Below are 9697 nucleotides of genomic sequence, written 5' to 3' on the forward strand. Positions count from 1 at the left end.
GCACAGTAGGGATATAACATTTCTTAAACCCCAGTGCGTGGGAGTATCAAAGCGCCGCGCTGGATTACAACTACCATACAGCTAGACAGAGCGGCGCTGCTACTGTACGATATATCAATTATCACCCAGTGATAACTAACTTATCACCCTGTTGCGGAGCCACTCAGTCTCTTTTGTGACATCATAATAACTGCGAATGGCATTGTTTACCAATGGAACAAAGAGCCAAATAAGGAAATATTGATACAAAACACACCAATACAGCACTTAAACTAACTAAACCTTACAAGAAAACTGTTAATCCTTTACACAATAAGACTACAAGTTACAAATACGCCGATAGTTTAACAAATGTCAAGAATAGTACGTGACGATTTTCGCTCCAGCAATCACTCCCAACGGTCACTATGGTGAAGAACTAACTTCCTCTAGCTTCATCGTTCTATCTTGGACTATGATAGCCACTTGTTGGTCTTTATTTTTCTCTTGCACACCACGCGACACCACTACACCAATTTCTGACGAAGGCGAATCGTACCTGGAACCGCTGCTTCATAACACCGCCCTTTGCTACAGTTTGTAGGCAGTATGTAAGGTCTCTCTTGTGGCTACGAAGTAGAATCTCCACACAATTCGGACGAAACCTTGAGCACAGTGACAGGAACTCAAACCGGAACTTAATTTATTATCCGTAAACTTCTGCGCACTCCCGCGCACTGGGATATAAAACAGTTATATCCCGTATACTCGGATGATATCATTGTTATTACACTCGTCCTCGGCTCCGCCTCGGACTCGTGTAATAACAATGATATCACCCTCGTACTGGGATATAACTATAACTTATTGTTTTACAGTGATTTAATATCATGGACTACCCTAACTTGTTTCAGTACTTTTTATCAATGTGCTATGGTTGAAAATTCCTAACTTTTTCGTGTACTTGTTTGTTAACTTTTTTGTAAATAATTTTATTATGACTGGTGAACCCACGCATACCGCATCTGAAAAGGTACCACACGCCCCAGCTATATCAATTATCATCTGAAAAGTGAAGTATCCATTACGCTTCGTTGTCAGCTATGTTCAACCCCGTTACACAGTATTTCGAATCAAGAAATGTTCGAAAAGCACCTCTACAATCCACGCATACCAAAAGAAAGAAATCGTGCCGTGCACCCCAATCATATTAATTATCGTCTGAAAAGTGAAGTATCCATTACATTTCTCTGTAGGCTATGTTCAACCCGCTACACAGCAGTACGAATCAAGAACTGTTTGAAAAGCACCTCTGCATATCAAAATAGCCACGATGAAAAATACGGACGATTTCCATTTAGAAGGGAAGCCATCACATGCTCGCGTGAAATCGACACCTTTCCCTGTCAGCAAAGATGAATGGGACACAAAGGAGGACACTGGTAAGTCCATGAAGAATGCATTGTACGTACTTCGGTATGCCAAAAGGCACCTGTTGGGCTGAAGCGACGTCGAACAGTGAAAAAATCAAGCCTGTAGCCTTAGTCGTTATCGAGTTATGCTTGTTTGAAGGCATCAGTTAGTCAGTCAGTCAGTCAGTCAGTCAGTCAGTCAGTCAGTCAGTCAGTCAGTCAGTCAGTCAGTCAGTCAGTCAGTCAGTCAGTCAGTCAATCAACTAAATATATATATATTTAATTTTGTATCATGGTTATACCTAATTGATACTGTCAAGGCACCATGAAGGTATTGTGAGGCTCACTTTTCCCAGACGACAATGAGGCAGTATTGATTAGGTAAAACTAAGCCCAAACAAGCCTTCAGATTGACCTGAAATGCTTTCAACGGAATTAAAAAAAAAAATTTATGGAATTTTCAAGTGACTGACTGACTGATGCCTTTAGACAAGCGTAACTCAATATCAGGCTACTGGCTTGATTTTTTCACTGTTCGACGTCGCTTCGGCCCGAGGGGTACCTTTGGCATACTGCAGTACATACAATGCATTCTTCATGGACTTACCAGTGTCCTCCTTTTTGTCCCATTCACCTTTGCTGATAGCGAAACATGTCAATTTGGAGGTAGCATGTGATGGCTTTCCTTCGTGACGGAAATTGTCTGTATTTTTCATAGTGGTTATTTTTATTGCAGAGGTGCTTTAGAACAGTTCTTGATTCGTACTGCTGTACATAGTCAACAATGAAGCATAATGGAAGGTGTTTGGAGTAACGCATTATGTATGTAACGCGTTATGTAATATTATTACTTTTGTGGTAACTAAGTAATATAACGAAATACGCTGTAAAAAGAGATAATATAACACAAGTTACTTTTAAATTACTTACAAATGTAACGCGTTACCTAAGTAATATAGTTACTGTAACGAATCTAATATTTTTTTATTATTATTACTACAAGTAACCAAGTTACTAGTCTCATTAGTAATCCACTGAGTAACGCCTAGCCACAACGAAGTAATGAAGCCTACTGAATGAAGCTTATTCACCAGCTTCTTACTTATAACTAAGATTTGCACATTGTCCAACAACGCAATTATGTCACGTGATAAGGTGGTAGTTTCACACATGACAGCTTAAGGCTGTGAACACAAAGTAATATACTGTGTAATATTATTATAGTTACTTTTTTATGGGTAATATGTAACTGTAACTAAATAGTTCAGTTGCAAGTAATACGTAATATGTAACTAGGTACTTTTAAAAAGTAACTTGCCCAACACTGATAATGGATACCTCACTTTCTCTGTGAATACTATCCCACTAGGGATCTGTGAGAAGGCTAAAGTCTGTGAATACAGGGAGTCATAAACATGTAACTAAAACATTGAAGAATGTAGAAAATCCCAGACCCAGTGGTGACTTGATCCCCAGCAACATGCAGTCTAGGGCTAGGCATGCACCAATGGAGCCACAACAACCCTGTCCAAATGATAATTGATATGACTGGGGCACATGGCGCCATTTCTTTCTTTTGCAGATGTGGTATGTGTGGATTGCAGAGGCATTCTTCGAACAGTTCTTGATTCGTAATGTTGTGTAACAGGTTGAACATACGTAGCTGACAATGAAGCATAATGGATACTTCACTTTTCAGACAATAATTGATATAACTGGGGTGCACGGTGCCATTTCTTTCTTTTGGTGCGGTATGTGTGGGTTCACCAGTCATAATAATTATTCACAAAAAGTTAACAAACAAGTATACAAAAAATTGGAATTTTCAACAAGAGTAGGGACAATAGCACATCAATAAAAGGTATTGAAACAAGCTGGAGTGTGCATGACTGTAAAACAATAACTATATCCCTACTGTGCATTTCTGTTATAGTATCTTGAACACAGTAGGAATATAGCACTTCTTATTGTTTTACTGACTACTCCAGCTTGTTTTAGTACTTTATATCGATGTGCTATAGTCTCTACTCTTGTTGAAAATTCCAAATTTTTGTGCACTTGTTATTTTTTTACTATATGCTCCATTTTATGTATAGCATGTAAAGCAAATAGCACTGGATTTTTGGCTTATTACAAGACTGACTATTGCATATAATATTGTAGACATGAGAGTCATCCAATGACCACCTAATACTTGGATGACTGATACATATACTCTGAGAATGTTGATGTAGAAAACCACAGCAAAGTAAAAAAGACTCTCTAAAGATATTAGTAGAACAATTATTTGGAATTTAGTTAATATTGCATTAAACATAATACTAATGTCCAGATTATACTGAGGTTTCATCATACATACCACACATGATATTAATCATGGTACTCACCATGTTTTACACACTGATTGCCACTATTTAGAAGCCGTCTCCTGTGATTGATAATCCTTGCAATGTCTGTAGAACAATCTAATGTCAGGAGTACAGCACTTCCACTGGGACAATAATATTATATATTGTAACAATACATGGAATAGTCAAATATAGTATGTGAGAATATGATTAGCAGCAGTCTGTTGATATAGTGTATGGAAATTAAACCTAGAGTGCACGAATAACCTTATCACTTAACAAAATGTACATTGTTTATCATAAGGCCAAGAGTGTACCATATGTATATAACGTACTCAGCATGTGCTGCACAGCATAAGATTTAATGTGATAGAAGCAGTTTCAACTGGGCTTTGGTTGGACAATGAATGTTTCACAAACAATACTGAAAATATACACACAATTAGAGCATCTCATTGCTTTCAAAAGAATATTGGTGTTACATATGTATGTTTCTGTATGGCTATTGCTGCATATGCCACAGCTGCTCTCAAACAATTTAGACAATAGTTTCTTAATATCATAGGTGCATCATTAAGTTTCTGCTACGCTACAACAAATTTCTTGAAAATCTAAGTTAACATTAAGAGCTTTTTAACACTAAAACTGCAGTTTATTGCTGGTCATGTTGCTTATATACGGTATCATAAAGAGTGCAGCACCTCCTCTCTTTTCATAGGATGAATTATGAAGGTGTGTGGCTAGGTGGATTCAATTCAAATTTGGAATAGGAGATGCCCTATACCCTGAGGGAGTTTCCACAACAAAAATGGTTAATTATAGCACTATCGAGCTACGGATGCATGAAAACAGTATTTTTTGTGGTCCCTGTAGAATACATTTGTCTGTTGCATGCCTGCACTGGCTATACTTGACAATGTATGTCTTGATAATGCAGAGCCAATGAATAGAAAGTGCATGTACATATACCATGAAATTTATTATGTGCTTTATTGATCCGTACCATGTGATGTCTATTACGACACAGTTGGAGTCAACAGTGTTACTGGCACACTCCATTGCAACTTTGACTCTCCAAATGTCAGCAATGTTCACAGAAAAATTGGTAGAGATATGACCACTAGCAGAATACAACATAAGCTTTATGTCATCAATCTTTGCTATGTATCTTCCTATTAGATTGTATCTCTTAGCAGCAGGATTGCCAAGAACACCCACTTGGAACTCATCTGCAAGAACACTATACTTACAGCTACACAGATATTATTTTATATACAACTGACACAAATCTCATACAGAAAAACACACGTATAAATATGTGCATACATACATACATACATACATACATACATACATACATACATACATACATACATACATACATACATACATACATACATACATACATACATGTACGTTCATACATATGTATATACACACATGCAGACATACATGTGACTCCTTGTATAGGTAGCCCGAAGATCTCCTGTTGAAGAGCAACAGTCCAATGTTCCATTTCTTTTGTATTTTCTGCTTAAAACTGATGTTCACATTTTGCAAATATGATTTGAAATACTGGTCGTCCAGAAATGTTCTGTTCCTTGTCACATACTTCAAGAACATTATACAATGTGATGGATTGGTCATGCTTCATAGTCTTATCAACAGCTTTTTCCTTTGGCAGAAAAAGTCTCAGTTCTCTTGGATTATTACTAGTTTCTCTGTGCAACTCTGTCCAATACTTGCAACTCTGTAGTACAAAACACTCATAAGGTATTGTAATGCTACACTTCACTATATACATATAATTAGAAAGTATTTTCTAGGCTGGAACCTAGAGATTTTGAGTGGTGAGGCCATCATAGTCATGCACACATTTTATTGATCTGATGCGATAGTTAAATCAGAGATTATAATATGAAACACATATCTGCATGTGCTCAGCATGTAAAGCTAGGGGGTCTGGGGATATGTTCTCCAGGAAGGTTTTGAATTATACAGTAGATACACTGAAATGGCTATTTCTGCATACAAAATCTTTGTATAATTTTGTCAATAGACATTAAACAACAGTATAATTGTATAATGCTACAGTACTAATTAATTCAATTTCATGCCTATTACATAATTATTTTTATTTCCATGGGACCACTAAAAATTCTGAAAGTACAAGTTTAATTCTTTATGATTTGGAAGCAATTTTGATTAGCGTAATCAAGCATGATTAAGTTCATAGTCCAATGCAATACCATAAAAGATACTTTTCAAAAGTTGAGGACAATCAACATAGCTGTAATGGTGTAGACCACATAGTGAGATTAGAACAGTGACTACAATATTCTACTGAATGCTCTATTAGAGTATTCTGGACAAAATTCAAGTACATACTGTAGCTGAAAAGTGGTCCGGCCAATGGGTTCTAGCTCTGAATACTTCAGAATCATGCCTTGCATATTGAGACTACCACTACGCATAACATGTTTCTTGGAATTCTTGCACCTGGGATGAATGAAGTTTCGGTAATAAAATTCATGTACTGTACTTACAGTATTAGGAAAATAATAGATTTTTAAAACAATGCATTGTATATGCAAGATGTTATCAAACACATTAGATGATAAAATCACCGTGACTTTGACAAATATGTACAACTTCAAGTGATAACATGCAGCGATTAATCACACCATACACTACACCTAACAGTGTAATTATCAATGCAATATTTGGTCAAAAGCCAACAGAATCTAAGTTTATTACTTGTGTCATATACATGCAAAATAACACCCACTATCCCCACGTACAGAGAAGCTTGTAGTATATATTTATTCTAGCCCCATTTAGATAGGGCATGGGATTTTCTTTATGACTTTCTCAGGTAACAGCACAGAATTTCATAAGCAACTAAGACACCTCTAAACAAGAGACTTTAAAAAAATTACTCTATAAGGTGCATGCATTGATATTAATATGCCAATCACTTATATAATACAAGTGATCGATTTCAGCTGCTTCCTTGATTTTCTCAAGCTCCACTTATGGCACATACTTATGATGAACAAAGCGCAATAAAACAATGTCTCCACAAAAGACCACAATACTACCAAACTAAGAGAGTAGCTATGCATTACCACAAGATGCAAGCCTTATGATATAGGCACCCTTTAAGGAAGGCAGGCACCACTATGCTGACCTTTTAGTGCACATTAATTACTGTAACAGATAGCAGGTGTGGATCCAGACTTATGAAAAAAGGGTCAAAATGAACTGAGGCACTACATTGTAAGGACCAAAAAAAGTCACAGTCTGCTGACAATAGCTACCCACCTCACTAACTACACATTTATCACTGATAAAGTACATAAAAGCCTTACATAGTTTGCTACTGACTGCCCTAATACTGTGACTGCTTTATTAGAGTATCTCAATCTTGGTATACTAGAATTTTTGGAGGGTCAAGAGCCATATAAGAGATTATAAAGTTGAATGAAAATTAATTGTAAAGCAGGCTATTTGAAATTGTAAGCAAGTTGTGGACAGCTTGACTTAATGGCAGTCAAATCTCCAATAGTAGTCATATTAACTGGATTTGCAAAGAGGCACTTTTTTCATACAAAATTTGACCCATTTTTTGTACTTTACAACTTCATAACTTTTTAATCATAGCATACCATTACCTGAAATTTTCCATGAGTGTAGCTACAGTCTCTGGCTACATTTTGACGTAAGGAGCAACTTAATCAGTATAAAAAGTCAACAGCTATGACATTTTGTTCGCTGGAATGCTGGTATGTAAAATGTATGGAAAAGGTACCTTTTTGAAACTCCAGTCACATGCTTATCATTAAATTTGAGTCATCTACAACTCAACAACACTTTTAAAAATCAACATTGGCATGCAATTATGCCACATAATCACTCAAGCAAAGTTAGTAACAACATCTGACCAAATATATCAATGAATTGAAATTTGAGTACACATGTAGCTACACTTGATTAACTAACACTATAGCTACGGAACTGCTCACATTGATTACCTGTATCTTCCCCTTGGATCCATTAATGCCAGATAAGCCATGCCACCTATTGGCCTTAGGCTTTGGGAAGCCCCAACCACATATTTTGGGGGTGACAATTTCTAAATTTGAACGATTGCACTGCTCTTCCTTCTAACACCGTATAAGGCTCAAAAGTTATAGCACTAGTGCTACACAGCTACAACTCAACGCCAAGCATAGCATTATTCTTTCATGGCGGAGTGTTATAGGCGCAATCTGTGAATTTGCGCAGTTTATAAATTGCGCTGCGCATTTTGTGAATTCATAAAATGCGCAACAATTTATAAATTGTGCAGGTGTCATGCTGCCATATGGCAAGGCGAGATGCGACACATACAGCCTGTTGTATCGGTTGCCGACCTACTGTCATTCCAAGTGTTGGATCACGAGATTTCCTAAAGAGCTCAGCTGCAAACAAATCACCAGTACAGAATTCAGCTACAAACAAATCACCTGTAGAGAGTTCAGCTACAAACAAATCTCCCTGTAGAGAGATCAGCTAGAAGAAGTTACCTTGTAGAGAGTAAAGCTACAAACAAATCACCCTGTAGAAAGATCAGTTAGAAGAAGTTACCTTTTAGAGAGTTCAGCTACAAAGAAACCATTCTGTAAAGAGCTCAGCTGCAAACAAATCACCTGTACAGAATTCAGCTACAAACAAATCACCTGTAGAGAGTTCAGCTACAAACAAATCTCCCTGTAGAGAGATCAGCTAGAAGAAGTTACCTTGTAGAGAGTGAAGCTACAAACAAATCACCCTATTGAAAGATCAGCTAGAAGAAGTCACCTTGTAGAAAGTTCAGTTACAAAAAGAAACCACCATGTAGAGAGTTCAGCTACAAACTAGTCACCTTGTAGAGACATCAGCTAGAAAAGTTACCTTGTAGAGAGTTCAGCTACAAAGAAACCATTCTGTAAAGAGCTCAGCTGCAAACAAATCACCTGTACAGAATTCAGCTACAAACAAATCACCCTGTAGAGAGATCAGCTAGAAGAAAGTACCTTGTAGATAGTTCAGCTACAAACAAATCACCCTGTAGAAACATCAATTAGAAGAAGTTACTTTGTAGAGAGTTAAGCTACAAAGAAACCGTAAAGAGCTCAGCTGCAAACAAAGCACCTGTACAGAATTCAGCCACAAACAAATCACCCTTTAGAGAGATAAGCTAGAAGAAGTTACCTTGTAGATAGTTCAGCTACAAACAAATCTCCCTGTAGAGAGATCAGCTAGAAGAAATTACCTTGTAGAGAGTTCAGCTACAAAGAAACCATCATGTAGAGAGTTCAGCTGCAAAGAAATCACCACTGCCCAAATTTCAAGGCAATAGCTCTTTTCCAATCTGAAGTTATCAATTGTCAAAGTTGGCAAATTGGATGTGTGGAAGGCCCCTTTTTGCAAATCCGGTCACATATGCATTATATGTGACCGGATTTGCGAAAAAGGGTCTTCCACACACATCCAATTCTATGAACTTGAATGACCATACCTTTGTGCTCAAAGAAGATACTAACCTGAAATTTTGTTCATGTATTAACCTATGTTGTTACTCATCACTGTCCAAATTTCAAGGCAATACTATTTTTCTATCTGACATTATGAACTGCCAAAGTTCGTAAATTGGATGTGTGTGGAAGACCCCTTTTCGCAAATCCGGTCACATATATATAATTTGTACATTTACTGATAAAATATTTAAAGTACATCTACTTCATCTTTTCTTCTTCCTGTAGTAAAGAAAAAAACACAGGTTAAAAAGTCCCAAAGCTGGCCATAGGCTGGCTTTGGGGTATACAAATACAAAAAGAAATGAAATCTAATCCAAAACAGCCAAGCTGTAAAAAAAGTGTGCGGCCCTCAGAAAGGCTATGGTGAAAAAAGATGTGAAATCCAAGGTGGCGGCCA

Source organism: Dysidea avara, chromosome 1 (assembly GCF_963678975.1).
Source record: "Dysidea avara chromosome 1, odDysAvar1.4, whole genome shotgun sequence".
In the NCBI taxonomy this organism is placed as follows: Eukaryota; Metazoa; Porifera; class Demospongiae; order Dictyoceratida; family Dysideidae; genus Dysidea; species Dysidea avara.